Source organism: Panthera pardus, unplaced genomic scaffold (assembly GCF_024362965.1).
Source record: "Panthera pardus isolate Hobbes unplaced genomic scaffold, ASM2436296v1 HiC_scaffold_329, whole genome shotgun sequence".
Lineage (NCBI taxonomy): Eukaryota > Metazoa > Chordata > Mammalia > Carnivora > Felidae > Panthera > Panthera pardus.
In genome coordinates, this window is record NW_026526909.1 from 46,767 (window position 1) to 63,603 (window position 16,837).

The 16,837-nt window shown below is 48.6% G+C and overlaps 1 long non-coding RNA gene across 1 annotated transcript; it reads left to right on the forward strand.

The window, feature by feature from the left end:
* LOC128774513 (uncharacterized) lies at positions 1 to 2,674 on the forward strand. Its single transcript, XR_008419048.1, has 2 exons — positions 1 to 501; positions 2,325 to 2,674. It is a non-coding gene; the product is annotated as an uncharacterized LOC128774513 (long non-coding RNA).
* Positions 2,675 to 16,837: the final 14,163 nt, after the last annotated feature.

Genomic DNA, 16,837 nt, shown 5'->3' on the forward strand with positions numbered 1-16,837 from the left:
CGCGCACGCGGTCTCCCTGCCCCCAGTTCCCCTCCCGCCGGGATCTCAGCGCTGAGGCTTCTCCTCTTCCTCCCGCCCCCCGCCTCCTTCCTCTCCTTGCGGGTCTCCTCCGTCTTCTCCCCTCCACACTGATTTGCTTCCCGTTCGTCTTCCCTCTCCATGCAGCTCCCGCATCGCCCCCTGCGCCCGTCGTGGCGCCCACGCGGCGGTCAGCACCCGGCCGACTGCGCCCGCCTGAGAGGAACACGAGGGAGGACGTCCCCCAGCCGGAGAAGCGCCCACACACCTCTCTCGCTCGCTGTCTCTCTCTCTCTCTCTCTGCACAGAGCCCGGTTTGAAGGAGACACAGTGCGATGGCTCCACCTGAGGGGCTCAGCCGCCAAGCCAGTCCCCCCGCACCAGGGCTGGACACCGGCGCGGGGCTACCGAACGTCTGGCAGCTTGGGGCGCGCGAACCCACACCTGTCGTTTGAGAACTGCCTCGTGCCTGCTGCTTTACAGGTGCGTTCGCGGGGCGGGGCGGGGCGGGGCCGCGGCGCCCCCTGGTGGACGCCCGGGGGGGCGCACCAGGATCCCGGGGTTGAGGCGGGGGCGGGTCCACGGAAACCTGCCTTGAGCTCACTTAGACCCTCCCCCCACTGCCAGAGGTCACAGCAGGGGTTAGTGGGGGCCCGGGCGCCCCACGCTGCCTCTGCCGTCCCTTCCTCCCCCCCTGCGCGCTTCCCCTTGGAGGAGATTTCCGCCAGCAAAGTCCCCCTTCCGTGGGGAAAAGCCAGGTCTGGAAAACCAAGCAGCACCTACTCGGAAGAGACTAGTCCTGGGGCAATTTCCTGGTCCTGTCCCTCGCGTTCTGGTTTCTGATTTGCCTTTGTCTCCCTTGGGCCTTGACGTGTGCTTGACTTTTACTAGACTGCTGAAATTAGAAGAGACTTGGGGGTGGGGGCGGGCGTCCGACATTAGTTGTCACCTGAGTCAATAGTGTGGTGGTCCGCGGAATGATGCCCCCTGCCTGGGAGGTCCCCAGCCTCATCCCGGATCCTGTGAAAATGATCCATCACACAGCAAAGGGGCCTCTGCGAAGGTGCTTAGGTCAAGGACCCTGAGATGGGGAGATCGTCCTGGAATATCCGGGCGGCCCCCTGGAATTACAGGGGTGCCTTCAACCTGGAGGAGGCAGAGGAGGAGATGTCTCCCTGCTGTAGCTGGTGGTGCGGAACATGGAGACAGAGGAAACCAGGGCGGGTAGGACACAGGCGCTCCCTTGCCAAAACCTCCCGACTGCACTGTAGTGAGGTTTCCCTGGATTAAATTGCTCAGTCTCCCTGAGCCTCCAGAAGGGGCGGTGGCCCTGTTGACATCTCCATCTGAGTCTGGTGAGATCCTTTTTGGGACTTTTCACCCACAGAACTGTCAGGTAACAAACGTGTGTCCTTTTAAGCCTCTAAGTTCGCGGTGAGTCGGTACCCCGGTACCCCGGCGACAGACAACCCATGTCAGGTGTCTGGCTCATCACGTCAGCGGTAGTTAGATCTGCGGGATGGAATCAATTCTGTATAACTGCTGCAGGTCGTGAGTCTTAGGTGGTGAGGCCAAGTGCTACTTTTCCACCGTGAAGTGTTAGGTTAGGTACCTGCCGATATGAGGTGCGCCGGGAGTGAAAGGCTCGGAAAGAATTCTCGGGGCACCTGGGTGGCTCTGTGGCTTCAGCATCTGACTCTTGCTCTTGGCTCAGGTCCTGATCTCACAGGTTTGTGAGACTGAGCTCAGAGTCAGGCTTTGTGCTGACAGCAGGGAGACTGTTGGGGATTTTCTCTCTCTCTCTCTCCCTGTATTTCTCTCAAAATAAATAAACTAAAAAAAAAAAACAAAAAAAAACCAAAAAACAAAGACTTCGTGAGACGTTCTCGGTGCAAAAAGGTGTTTATAAAAAGCATGAGGACAGGACAGGGGGACAGGAAGAGCTGCACTGGGATTGTGAGGTGTGACTGGTTATAAAGTTTTAATTTGGGGGTGGGGGAGGATGGGGGCATAGAGCCAAATGAAGTTTCCGTCAGGAGTTCCATATGTTCCTGAAGGCTTACAGGACCCTGGAGGTCTGGTTAGCCTCAAGCTGAGGTTGGTTTTTGCGTCCAGCAGAGCGTTAACATTAAGGCAGTTGTGAGTTCCTTGAGGCGGTCCTGTGTCAGCTATTGACCAGTGGGCTGCAAGGTGTAAGGAAATTGAATTGCATCTACATTTCTTTTGCCTTTCTTCACCTCATCACCCGCCATCCTTTTTCTTTCCCTTCTTTTCTGTAACATTCAAAGTCTGTTCCCTGCACACAGGCTCAGCACGTTCTTATGCAAAGTGGAAGCCACTGGTGGTCACACAGATTGGTTGTTCACTTTTCAAGAGTGGGCTGTGCTCCTTTCCCAAGGAGGGCAAGGACATAACTTACAAAAGGAAAAATACGGGAGAAGCCCCTCCTCTCACAGCTGCGTTTCTGTTGCGCGAGTTCTCTTAAGGCACAGAGCTACTTTTCAGCATGTCACAGAGAGCGAACATGCAAGCGTGGCGTTTACGGCTCTCCCCCAAAAGTGATCTGTGACTGGATCCCGAGCAGACCTGAGCTTTATAGGGTGTCATAGGCTGTTGCTTTCCTAAATGTCACGGACATAAAACGAACTTTGTGGAAGCCCCGAGTTCTCATGAGTACTGATTCTGCGACCAGGCCCGGCAGCACAGGGACGGGGGAGGAATTGTCCGGATCCTGGAATAATCACGGGGCAGCACAGCCTCGCTCTGGGCTTCTGTGTCCTACTTGTTTACAGACTTGTCATCCGTTCTGCAGATTGGGCCAGCGAGTTGCTCTGTTGACAGCCAAAGGCACTCATGGAAAGACTTAAACAACCAAGTGTGACAGCACACGTGGGGTCACTCCGTCTACCATGAAAGTAGGACCCGTGTCTGCCTCAGGTGTGAGTCTTTGGATGGATCTATTTGTTACTGGAGGTGGTGGGGAGGATGGTGTTTGAGGGTTTTGTGGTTGCTGCTGTCTGTGTTGTTGAACTCTTTCTAGGAAATCATTGTGGAGCGATAGCTTTGTGTTAGTTCCTGGAAGGACATGACTAAGGACACTTGCCGAGGAATAGTTGCGGATCTGGGTGCCACATTGGTGGAAGGACTTCTACTCTTTGCAGTTAAAAAGATGCTCCCTTAAAGGAAACCAACTTTATTCATACCTTTGGGTCACTGTTAGAGAGCAATATGTTGAAATTGGTCTGCAGCCCACTTGCATCAGAATCACCTGGGTTTGATGTAAGAAATGCAGATTCTGGGGCCTCACACCAACTACATCTCTTGGGGTTAGAGCCCAGGTGGTAGCTTCTGTGACCTCCATTGTTGACTCTAAGGCTTTCCCAACCTAAGAAACACTCTCTTTTAGTTTTAGATTGGGGATTCTTACACAATGATCAAAGAAGCCCAAACTTTTTCCTTTACTCTGAAGACTTCAAACACTAGACTGTGACCTTCTTAGGGAGAGTGTGACTTTGCTCCTCTCACACACTCAGCCTAGAGACGGTGCCCAGATCAGAAATAAAGCAGGTGAAGAAAAATGTTTGATTTCTTTATACACGTTTTACTTTCATAGCCACCGAAAAGACTGTGTTTCATTTCCTCTAACAGACTCTGTCCACCAGTTATGTTGCCCAAAACATATCGCTATATAGCAACATAGAGAAGTACCTATGGTACATTTATACAGAAGGACACGCATTCTAAAGCACTGCGAAGACCCAGACGAGGCTTTCACACAACTGGGGGCCTCTCAGGTGCCACTTAAGTATGATCACTGGGTTATCTTACAGAGGACTCTCCATGGGCTTGGTCTGGCCACGAGTCCCAGGTCCCCAGACAGGACTTAGTTAAAAGGGGCAAGCGTAACTAGGCCGCGGTCATCGCCACACTTTGGAGGCCATAAACGGAAATAGGAGGCGCCAGGCTAAGCGGGACATTGCACGTGGGAAGCCACCACTTTCGCCACGTGGATTCAAAGCACTCGGGTGCTGCAGTGTAGACAGACGCCCAGCCCACGCTGGCCGGGCTGAGCTGGCCCCGAGCAAGCGTACATCTGGGAGTAGTGCCGGCTGAGCCCCACTGTCCCTCAGGGCACCGCTGTCACTCGTGTGCTTTAGAACTGCTGAGGAGCTCCCGTGTGGGGACCACGCGTCCCATCCGTAGGGAGCTGGGTCCTGTTTCCCCTGGGTGACCACGTGAGGACGGGCACTGAAGCGAGAAGTGGCCGTTGCGAGTTCCCAGGCCAGTGTGGCGTTTAGAAGCAGGGTCACAAGGCCCTGTACAAACCGTGCCTATTCTGGGCTGCAGGGCCGGGCCGAGGGCACCCTGGCTGATGGTGCTCTGATGATGCTCTTGATGGTGCTCTTTAACCACGGGACAGGCCCTCTGCCTTCTGCCCTCCTGCACCGAAGCGCTGTGGGCCTGGTGTGGGCGTCCTCGAGGCCACCTGCTCCTCCCACTTTGTCCTCCTCAAGTGGCCTCATCGGCCAATAAGGCCACAGGCTCCTCTTTAAAAAACAATGCCCTTAGCACTGGTGCAGTGCTTTTTAAGTACAAACGTTGAGGGTTTCCTTCTCCCAGTGTTTCACCCTGACTGTGGCTATTTTCTGTATTCCGTAAAAGTCTGTATTCAGAATCATTTTCCTACATTGATTCTAAACTCTAGGAGCCACACCAAGACAGACCCACAGGAACTGGATTTCTTCTCCTGCCCGAAACCAGAAAGCAACTACAAACCTCACAAGGAGAGGGAATGCAGATTTCCGAGACCCTGGGCATCAGGGTTCGAGGACTGCAATCCCGGACACTTGGAAACACACAGGCGAGCCGAGCCCTACCATGGCTCCAGTGTGCTGCCCCGAGAGACTTTCCAAGCAAGGAACCGGGAGAGGAGACTGAAGAGGAGCCCAGTGGACCTCGTGGGGTCGAGGACACGGAGCTGAGAGTCCACAGGACAGTGTAGAAGGGAGGACAGAGCTGCGGAAAGCCAACTAAGGAGAACTGCTGGGGCGCCCAAAGGGTGCAGCACAGTCCTGCTCTGTGCCTCCCTGGGAGCCAACTCCAGCAAGTCGGGGGCAATCCTGTGAGAAGATTAGAGGCAATAGGGCCCGGTTCTCACAAAGGGGAAAGAATTGCTCATGAGGAGAGAGATCAATCCTTTGAACAGAGCCCAGAGCTGACCCAGATGTGAGAACCACCAGAGAAGGACATGAACACATGTATTCTAATCATAGGTGTGCCTGGGAAGCTCACTCACTTGGGCTTCTGACTTCTACTCAGGTCATGATCTGGAGGTCTGTGAGTTCAAGCCTGACGACAGGCTCTGTGTTGACAGCTCAGAGCTGGGAGCCTGCTTCGGATCCTGTGTCTCCCTCTCTATCTGCCCCCCTCCTGTGCGTGCATATGCGCTCTCTCTCACTCTCTCTCTCTCTCTCAAAAATAATCATTAAAAATGTGTTTTAAGTGATCATATTCCATCAGTTGAAAATGTTAAATAGATAATGGAAAACATAGAAAAGACCCTCTGTATCTTTAAGAGATGAAAATCATGGGGGTATCTGGGTGACTCAGTAGGTTAAGTGTCCAAGTCTTGATTTGGCTCAGGTCATGATCTCATGGTTTCTTCATTGAGCCCCACAACAGGCTCTGCGCTGACAACTTGAGTCTGCTTTGACTTCCCTCTCTCCCTCTTTATTTTTCCCCAACCCCCCCCCCCCACTTGCAGGTTCTCTCTCTCTCTCTCAAAATAAATAATTTTTTTTAAAAGGAACTCTTAAAAAAACAGAGAGAGAGACATGAAAACTACGATGTCGGAAAGGAAATGTAGTGTAAGGGATTGGAACAATTAGAAAATTCAGAGGAATGTCTATACTACCTAAAGCAATCTACACATTCAATGCAATCCCCATCAAAATACCACCAGCCATGGGGCACCTGGGTGGCTCGGTCGGTTGAGCATCCGACTTCGACTCAGGTTGTGATCTCGCAGTCCGTGAGTTCGAGCCCCGCGTCGGGCCCTGTGCTGACAGCTCGGAGCCTGGAGCCTGCTTCGGATTCTGTGTCTCCCTGTCTCTCTGCCCCTCCCCCGCTCATGCTCTGTCTCTCTCACTCTCAAAATGAGTAAATGTTAAAGAAAATAAATTTAAAAAAAAATACCACCAGCCTTTGTCACAGAGCTACAACCAACAATGCTAAAATGTGTATGTAACCGCCAAAGCGCTTGAAGAGCTAACTCCATCCAGGAAAAGAAAAGCAAAACTGGGGGCATCACGATTCCAGATTCTGAGCTCTATTACAAAGCTGTGGTCATCAAGTCAAGGTGGTAGCGGCACAAACACACACACATAGACCAATGGCACAGAATAGAAAGCCCAGAAATGGACCCACAATGATATGGTCAACTCCTCTTCGACAAAGCAGGATGAATATCCAATGGAAAAAAGACAGTCTCTTCAACCAACGGTGTTGGGAAAACCGGACAGCAACATGCAGAAGAGCGAAGCTGGACCAATCTCTTGCTTGACACAGAAAGATAAATTCCAAATGGAAGAAAGACCTCAATGTAAGACAGGAAACCATCAGAACCCTAGAGGAGGACACGGGTAACAACCTGTTTGACATTGGCCAGAACAACTTCTTCCTGGACACGTCGCCAGAGGCAAGGCAAACAAAAGCAAAGATGAACTCCTGGCACTTCGTCAAGATAAAAAGCCTCTGCACAGTGAAGGACACGATCGATGAAACTAACAGGCAGCCTACAGAACGGAAGAAGAGGTTTGAAAATGGCGAATCCGATAAAGGGTTAGTATCCAAAATCCGTAAAGAACTTACCAAACTCAACACCCAAAAGCCAGAAAGTCCAGTGAAGTATGGACAGAAGACATGAACAGAAAGTATTCCAAAGCAGACATCCAGCTGGCTAACAGACACGTGAAAAGATGTTTAACATCACTCATCATCAGGGAAGTACAAATCAAAACCATGCTGAGATACCACCACACATCTGTCAGAATGGGTAACATTAACAACACAAGAAGCAACAGGTGTTGGTGAGGATGCAGAGAAAGGGGAACCCTCTGGCACTGCTGGTGGGAATGCAAACTGGTGCAGCCAGTCTGGAGAACAGTATGGAAGTTGCTCAGAAAGTTGACAGTGGAGGTACCCGATGATCCAGCAATGGCACTACTGGATATTTACCCAAAGGATACAAAAGTAGTGATTTGAAGGAGCACATGCACCCCGATGTTTATATATAGCCGCGTTATCAACAATAGCCAAACTATGGAGAGAGCCCAAATGTCCATGGATTGATGAATGGATAAGGAAGATGTGGTACATATATACAATCAAGTATTACTCAGCCCTCAGAAAGAATGAACTCTTGTCATTTGCAACACTGGGGATGGAACAAGAGTGTATTATTATGCTAAGTGAAGGAGGTCAGTCAAAGCAAAACAAACACCCTAGGATTTCACCGGTATGTGGACTTGAAGAAACAAAACAGATGAACTTTTTTGGGGGCGGGGGAGAGAGGGAAACAAATCATAAGAGACCCTTAGAGCTAGAGAACAAACTGAGGCTTGATGGAGGGAGGGGATGGGCTAGACAGGTGATGGGTACTAAGGAGGGCACTTGTTATCATGAGCACTGGGTGTTGTATGTAAGTGATGAATCACTGAATTCTACTCCTGAGACCCAGATTGCACTGTATGTTAACTACAAGAATTTAGATAAAAATTGGAAAAGGAAAAAACAAAACTAAAAGCAGAGGGAAAGATTTTGATAGAACTGAATCTCTAGATCCCTTTGAGGAGTGTGGCCATATTAACTACATTCAGTCTTATGATACGTGAATACTGGAGGGGTTTTCCCCTTAGGTCTTCTTTAATTTCTTACAACAATGGTTTATACCTTTCAGTGCACAAGTCTTGCTTCTCCTGGAATAAATGTATTCCTAAATAGTTTCTTGTTTTGGGTGCAATTGTAACTGGAATTGTTTTCTCCATTTTGTTTTCAGATTGTTCATTGCCAGTGCATAGAAGCACACCCGATCTTTGTATATGTTGTACCCTGCAGCTTTCCAGAATTAGTTCATTGACTCTGGTATTTGTGTGTGTGGATTATTTGAGAGTTTTCAACACATAGGACCATGTCATCAGCACATAGAGACACAAGACGACCCTTGAACCCGGCGGGGTTAAGGGTGCTGACTCCCAAGGTCAGAACTCTGTGTATACCTCCTGACTCCTCCCAAACTTAACTACTAACAGCCAACTGTTTACTGGAAGCCTTAGCGATAACGTAGTCGACCCACCTATATTTTGCAAGTTATACGTATCATACACTGGATACTTCCAGTGAAGCAAGCTAGAGAAAAGAAAATGTTACTAAGCAAATTCTAAAGAAGACGGGGTGCCTGGGTGGCTCAGTCAGTTAAGTGTCAGACTCTTGATTTCGGCTCAGGTCATGGTTCATGAGTTTGAGCCCCGTGTCGGGCTCCACGCTGACAAGGGCCGCTGAGCCTGCTTGGGATTCTCTCTCTTCCTCTCCCTGCCCTTCCCCAGCTTGCGCTCTCTGTCTCTCTGTCTCTCTGTCAAAATAAGCAACTCAAACTTAAAAAGAAAAAAAAAAAAAAAGATAAGCTGGAAAGGAGAACTTAACCAGAAAGTGATAAAAGTCAAAATGGAGATATTTAAGGCTACAACTGGGTCCTCTTTCAGTGATATGGAACACTTTTTCATATACTTATGAGTCATTTACTTGTCTTCTTTGACAAAATGTCTTCTCATGTCTTTTACTGACTTTAAAAACCCTGCTGTTTCTTTTTTTGGAGTTGGAAGAGTTCTTTGGCTCTTGTGAATACTATTCCTTCATTCCTACAGTTCAATCTGAGGCTGTTTTCTCCTGTCTGTGGCTTGTCTTTTCATTTCCTTATTGTTGTCTTTTGATGCAAAAGCGTTTTTTTTTTTTTTCCTTACACTGCTTTTTAATAAATGTTTATTTACTTTTGGGACAGGGAGAGAAAGCACACCCACAAGAGTGGGGGAATAGCAGAAAGAGAGGGAGACGGAAGATCCAAAGCAGGCTGTGCCCTGAGAGGGGAGAGCCGGACGAGGGGCTCGATCCCACCAGCTGGGAGATCATGACCTGAGCCACAGTCAGACACTTAACTGACTGAGCCACCCAGGCTCCCCACAAAAGGGTTCTTAATTTTAAGCAACTTCAGTTTCTTAATTTTTGTCCTTTATGTACTGTCCTTTTGCTGTGGTGTCTTAGAACTTTTTGCTTAATGCAAATTTATGACAATTTTCTCCAAAATTCCTCTTGAAATTTTATTTTATCTCTTTTATTTAGGGTTGTGATCCATTTTGCATTAACTGCTGTATACGGTGTTGCTGAGAGAAAATCTGTCTAAAGGCCTAATATTTAAGGGAAATCATGGTCGACTTCTTTCTAAGTCAGCATAATGGTGGATAAACTTTGTTCCAACCTGAAGGGTGATTTTTGGCCCGCCAGGCACACAGTGAGGAGAAGCATTTGTCATTAGTATTTCAATCAATGCTCTTACTCCCTGCATCTGTGATGTTAAAACTCGCGATTCCTGTGTGTCTATGTTGATCTATAATCTTTTTGAACTTTTTGTGTTGTCTCTCCCGATCGTATGGGGGCCCCCAAAATGGGGCGAGGATTGTGTGGAAGGGGCAGAGCGGGTGTGAGAAGGTTCACCTGAGCAGGACAAAGCGGATGGAAGTTGACTGAATACACTGCAGGGGACAGAGGGCAGGTCAGCACAGCAGAGACTGTCTGCAAGGAGGCAGTGGGGGGAAGGGGTAGGGCAAGAGGCACAGCCCCATGTGGGATTTTCCCTCTTTTGGTAACCTTGCCTGTAAGTGGCCCGTTGGTTAGTGAAGGCCTGTGGATATTTTGAGGCGGGTCCCTGCATTCAGCCAGGTGGTCACTGTGGGCCCTTCTGCCTTGATGAAGTTTCCACTGCTCAAGCCTGTTGCCTGAAAGTGGCCTCAGCATTTTTCAGGAATGGACTTGTGACCTTGATTTGTGGCTCTCTATGTAAAGCATAGGTAACCCTGTAAAAAGTGTTCATTCTCCGGAGCACTTTCTTCCCCCTGAGGATGGGGTTCCCCGGGCAGCTATCCTAATCCGGGTTTGAGTCAAACTCTGTCTTCTTCTTATATTAGAGTTCTTTCTGGTCATTTGGCATCGATAGTGTGATTTCAAGTAAAGTGCCACGGGGAGGCTTTGTCCTGATAGCTGTAAGAGAATTTAGCGGTAAGTTATGTTTAAGAGTTCATCTCCAGGCCAGGAAACGGAGACTTCATACCTCTGCATCTGTCAGTGATGGGCTAAATGCCCTGGGGTGGGGGAGATGAGTGAGGTTTGGTGGCCGTACACCCCATGTACTTTCAATCTTGCAACACTGGGTAGCAAGCGGTCCTCCTCCAAGATGTCCCTAGAAACGAAAACACACCAAAAGCAGGAGAGGATTCCACACAAAGGATAAAGGGGGACCAGCAGGGACTCAGGAAACATATGCCTGAGGGATCAGAGCAGATGAAAGGCATTTCACAGACTTGTAAACATTTTTGCCAAAAAGAAAATAGTGGTGTGTGTGTGTGTGTGTGTGTGTGTGCGCGCGCGCGTACGTGTTGTCTTGGAAATCATAAGGTGTTTAGATCAGGAACGTGTTGTTACTCCCCCTAAGGAAAGGATAGGGAAATTATCTTGGGCCTTGCAGATCAAGACCCATTCTGAACCCTGAGAGAATCCTAAATGTTGCCTGACATTCTCCAAGATCAGTGCAGAGTCCCTATACATTTAAGATTTGTTGAGGGGGCACATGGGTGGCTCAGTTGGTTGAGCATCTGACTTCGACTCAGGTCATGATCTCACAGTTCATGAGTTGGAGCCCCACATCAGGCTCGCTGCTGTCAGCCTGTCAGATCCTCTGTCCCCTTCTCTTTGCCCCTCCCCTGCTTGTGCTGTCTCCAAAGAATTAAAAAAACAGAAAGATTTGTTGTGTTTTGTATGTGCGGTCCGAGGTACAGTAGCAGACAAAAGTTGACACGCAGAGTACAGAAGTAGACCAAGAAACAGAATGTGACCTGGATATACCACATTACTTACCACCCTCACTAGTCTCACTGAACATGGGAGTGGGCATTGGAAATACCTGGTATTTAAGGCAGGTTATGGGAAAACACTGAAGGTATGGGCTAACAGTTCAAATTATTATGTCCTTGGATTATATTCATTGGAAAGTGAGGACTCTGCTGAAAAGTTTTCTTGGCTCTGCAGGTGGAAAGGAGACACTAAGGGAGAATGAAATTATGCAACTCATTATAATTTGTTTAATGTTTATTGCTTTATTTAGACAGAGCATGAGAGCAAGCAAGTGGGGGAAGGGCAGAGAGAGAGAGAGAGAGAGAGAGAGAGAGAGGGAGAGAGAATCCTAAGCAGTCTCTGAGCTGTCAGCACAGAGCCTAATGTAGTGCTTGATCTCACGAACCATGAGATGATGACCTGAGCCAAGACCAAGAGTCCAATCCACTCAACCGACTGAGCCACCCAGGCGCTCCCAATCTAACTTTGATAAATATCTTTCACACTTCACATAGGTTTTCTGTCATTTTCTGTGATGCCATGGTCCCTTGCCGACGTCTAAACATATTTTCACCAAGAGGTTGATATCAAAATAAAATACAGGGGCACCTGGGTGGCTTAGTAGATTCAGTGTCCCACACTTCATTTGGGCTCAGGTCATGATCCCATGGTCATGGATTGAGCCCCATGTCAGGCTCCACATTGAGTGTGGAGTCTGCTTAAGATTCTCTCTCTCCCTCTGCCCCTCTCCCCTACCTGCAGGCGCTCTCTCTCTCTCTCTCTCTCTCTCTCTCTCTCTCTCAAAAGAAAAAAACAAATGCACACAAATATGAAACCCGTATGACTAAATTTGGCAGTACTTATTCATAATGGTACTTTAGGCTGGTTTATTACTACACGTAGCTAAATTATGGCTGACTCTGAAGGCAGCCCCATTCTAGCCGGGTGCACACTACTCCTTGGCCTCACCTCTAGGTTAAGCAGTACCTCTGAACTGGCACTGTCCCTGGGGGAAGGATGTTTGTCCAACAGGTAATAAAAGGAAATGGGACAGGGTAGTAAAAAGAAAACATGCTCCTAAGTGGGTTGATTCCACAGAGGACCATGTGCTTTCTCAGGATAATATACATATTATTGAACTATGAAATCTGGCACTGACTAATGAGCAATGCTAGGAGATATCACTGTACCTTTGCTCAGAGAAAGAAACTTGAATTCCTGCTGATGTATAAGCTGTGCCTAAAAACCCCACCTAGACACTTCCTTAAAAATGTTTATTTATTGAGTGGGGTGTTCAAATCCCCCACTAGTATCGTATTACTGTTTATTACTCCTTTTAGCTCTGTTAGTTTTTGCTTTGTATATTTAGGCACTTAGATATTGGAGGCATAAATATTTACAGTTGGCATACAAAATGTTTATTTATTTTGGTATAGAGAGAGGGGGGCAGAGAGAGAAGGAGAGAGAATCCCAAAAAGGCTCTGCACTGTCAGGGCGGGACCCAACACAGGGCTGGATCCCATGATCCATGAGATGACCTGAGCCAAAATCAAGAGCAAGAGGCCTAACCAGCTGAGCCACCCAGGAGCCCCTCCACCTAGACAATCGGGGACTAGAAGAGAAACTGTGTTCCTTTCACTTGTTATTATCTCCTTTGGTGAGGCAGGCCTGGAAAAAGAAACATGCCCCAGTCAAGTTTCCTTGTAAACATCTGGTGAGAAACCTGTTGACAAAGATACTAATGGTGGTTCCTATTGGGAGAGTTCTTCCCTATGGCATGCTGAGAGCAGGATGTATGGGGTGTGTGGAGAACTCTTCAGGGAATCAAACTGAGACTCTGGATTTGTGAGGCCTCGTTCCTTGCAACCTGTCACATCAGTTATGTACGTATCAGCACAGGAGATGGCCCTAAACAGCTTCATGCTATATAAGTGACGACCTCGTACACCAGACACCACACGTGGTCGACTCAGGCCAGAACACGTTCTAATGTGGGAAAAAGGTTCTCGCAGATAGTGTTACTGGCCTCACCCTTGCTGTGGCATTGCTTGTGCCTCCCAAGTTTATCCTCAAAACTGTGAGTAAAACTTCATAGGACGTAAAGCGTACCATCTTGGTGAGCTGACGATGCAGTGGCCTTTATGGCCAAACATGTTGGTAACATGGCTTTCATGACACGTGGGTAGAACTAACCAAGCAGACAAGAAGTCCAACAAAGCAATTGTATCTTGAAAACATACGGCCACTTTTGAATACCTACAGGACCATACATAGAAACCCAGCCTGTGTCGCCTGGGCACAACCTTGTATTCTTCACAATGTACATTCACGGTCTCTAGGATGCAGGCCTGCCCCTGTGCGCACACACACACACGCACGCGTGCACACACACACACACACACACACGTGCACGCGTGCACACATACACACACACGCGTCCGTCTGCCCACACTTGCAAGCAAATCAGGTAGCAGTCCTAGAGTATCAGGTCCTAGAGTCTGTGAGCAACAGAAGCCTAAACAGCAGCCACTGTCAAGCCTCATCCACAGGAGACAGGCCCCTTTACATGGGTTCCTTGGCTGCCACTCCCATGATGCTCCCCCACACCTCTCCCCGCCCATCCCACCCTCCTGGCCAATGGCCTGCTGGCCTACCAGGCAGGAAGTGATGTCATTACCCTCTAGGTTCAGGCCCAGTGTGGATTCTAAGGCCTCAGGCCTTGGATGCTCCCTGGTTATGAGACCGGTGTAGAAAAATAGCTCTTGAAAATGAAAACGTCAATAGAAGGAATAAGAACAACAACAAAAAGATTCGCCAAATATATGCCACGGATATATTCTAGAAGTCAGCAAAAACTTTAAGGAAACAAAATGAAGAAAGACCCAGAAGGTGTGTCTGGTAAGCACAGATACAAGGAGTGGGATGTCTGGGGGAAAAAGAGATGTCATGTGAGTCTCTCACTCGCCGGGGGCGGGGGTGGGGGGAAGGAGTGGAGACCAGTACCCCACAGTGTCGTGGGAGGAGAAAGGAAGGGAAGGGCCAGGCACCCATGTGAAGGAGACCAGATGGAAGGAACCGGCCAAGTCCTCCATGTGCTTTACCGAGACCGCCAGGCGCCAAACCGAGTTCGGCTTTTGCTACACAACAGGGACAAATGCATTCCGAACAGCATACGTTTCAGTTGGATGGGGTGAGGACGTCTTGATATTGACTAATTACTGAAAGAAATGTAGCATCTCCTGAACGTGGCATGGGAGAGTCCTGCAACGTTGTAGCCAACAGAAGATTTTGTGATGCTCTGATGTCACATAGCTGTAGATACGGCAACATGGTTTTTGGGCCCGATGTCTTCTTTTTGTTTGTTTGTTTTGAATTTCATTTTTAGTAATCTCTACACCCAATCCAGGCTCGAGCTTACAACCCTGAGATCAAGAGTCACGGGCTTTACCAACGGAGCCAGCCAGGAGCCTCATGGGCTCAATATCTTCTGAGCTGATGGAGTTACACAAGGCAGAAGAGCCCAGAGTGGCAACTGGGGGCTAGAGAGGCCAGGGAGAGGATCAGCGCCTGCCTTTGGTTGGGTCAAGAGAGAGCTCATTCATCTGCAACTGAAGGCTTGGAGCTTCAAGCCCAGCTAGGAATACTGGGTTTTAAGTGATCCCAGGCCCTGGGAAGCTACACATGTGCTACACATTCTCTCTTAACTAGCTTCTTTCTTAACCTTATCCTTAATCTCTATTTTAAATCAGATGTGGAGAAAAACATCCTGCCTGAGCGCCTAAGTTTCATGTTAGTTACCAAGGGGGTTTGGTAGAGAGAGTCTTTTATTTTCTTTTAGTTTTCAAGATAAAAATCAGGTCTGGAGCCCCAGAGCCTGGGCATGTCCCAGACAATGTAACCTTTCTTCCTGAGGCTGGGTGTTTACAGCTGCTCATTCCTGGAAGGTCGGTGTTAATTCCTTTAAGCCAAATTGCCAGGAAGACACCTCTCACTAAAGAGGTTGGGATTTTTATTGCTTGCAGCCAGAAAGAACACACCCCAAGGTCTCACTAAGAGGATCTATGATAGGATTTGGGCTTTGGTTGGTTGATGTGGGTGGGGGCTGATGGAAGTAAGCAGGGTTTGTTCTATATTGAAGCCTATTAGCACTGGACATTCTATGCTTGTGGTAAAGAAGCGATAGCATTTCCTTATGAAAAGAAGATGTTTGGGACGTTGTAAATTTCACTGTGACCTTGCTGTTGTCTGGCCTGAACAATATTGTGAGGTAGCCTTGTTTTGTCTCATTTATCAAGGTTTCAAAGCAGTCTTATCTCAGGTTGGTATTCTGTATCTCAGATCCTCTCTTTCCAGCATGAGAACAACACAGTCAAGCCGGGAGTGCAGAGTTCAGGGCATTGGGGGCTGGCCTTGTTCTTTCTCCCTGGAAATCCCTAACATAGAGAACAAGAAAAGAGAGCACTCTGGCCTCAGAAGCTGTAGGTGCAACCCTGGTGACAAAAGTGTGACATTGACGAAGTCTCTTGAATCGTTCTGTGGCTCCATTTCTCATTTCCCAATGGGTCAAAAGGAATTGTTCCTACGTGGGTTGTCCCAGGTGTTAACTTGATAGAGTAGGCAGCTGGACAGGAGCTGGAGGCAAGGGTGGTGGTAGAGAGTGGTTTTGTGGTTTCCCGCCTCCTGGGACTAGAAGAGCAGGGACACGGCACGTGCTCTCCTTTCTAGCTTGTGTCCTACAATGCCCGATGGCTTCATCATAAAATATTGACCCTGTGGTTTTGATCCCCTGGGAGGGGAAGATGACCATGACAGTTCCAGCAACAACCTTGTAGAGCCAAAAACTGCCCCTCCTGACCGATAGGACAAGCTCCTTAGATGATTGGAAACAACTTCAGTTGGAGACCACACCAGCTATGACCCATAACCTGTGCAAACAGAAGAAGAAAAGACACCCCTAACCCTGGTGCTGTTGCCCCTCCGGGCCTGCCTGCATTCCCATCTTGAGAATGTGCTGTCCTTCATCTACTGCCCTACTGTCCTTCCACGGGCTGGTAGCATACTTTTGCTTTTATTTTCATTTTATATTTTAAGTAGGCGCACCGCCAACGTGGGGCTTGAGCTTCCAGCCCCGAGATCAAGAGTCGCATGGTTTACCGACTGAGCCAGCCGGGTACCCCGTCACTGTGTTCATTCGGGCATGGATCCTCACGTCAGTCGTTCACGGGGAATCTAAGCACTGAGCTCTCCATTCACACAATGCAGAATCTCCCACTGGTAACATCTTCTGGTGCCGTGATTCAGATTGCTTAAGGTAAGATAGTCCTCGCCTTCCTGCTGCTAGAGGACTTCTGTCAGATGAATTTCTCAGATGCCTGCTCTCTCATTCTCCTTGCAGGTTGGCTACCCCTGTGTGCTGCATGATCTCACATTTTCTGATCCAATACTCTCGTGGTTCATGCTGATTTCTCTACCTTACAGTATACATTCTTCTCTTATTATACATGCGATAAACATGCTCCAAGAGATACTGAAATCATCCACTGAAGCACATGTGGCATGTGGTAAAGCTGGTTTTGGAATCTGGGCCTGCTTTTCTTAAGGCTGTGCTTTTATCGCTTCAGCACAGACCCTGGATACGGTTTGTTTGGAACTGTGGTTGGGA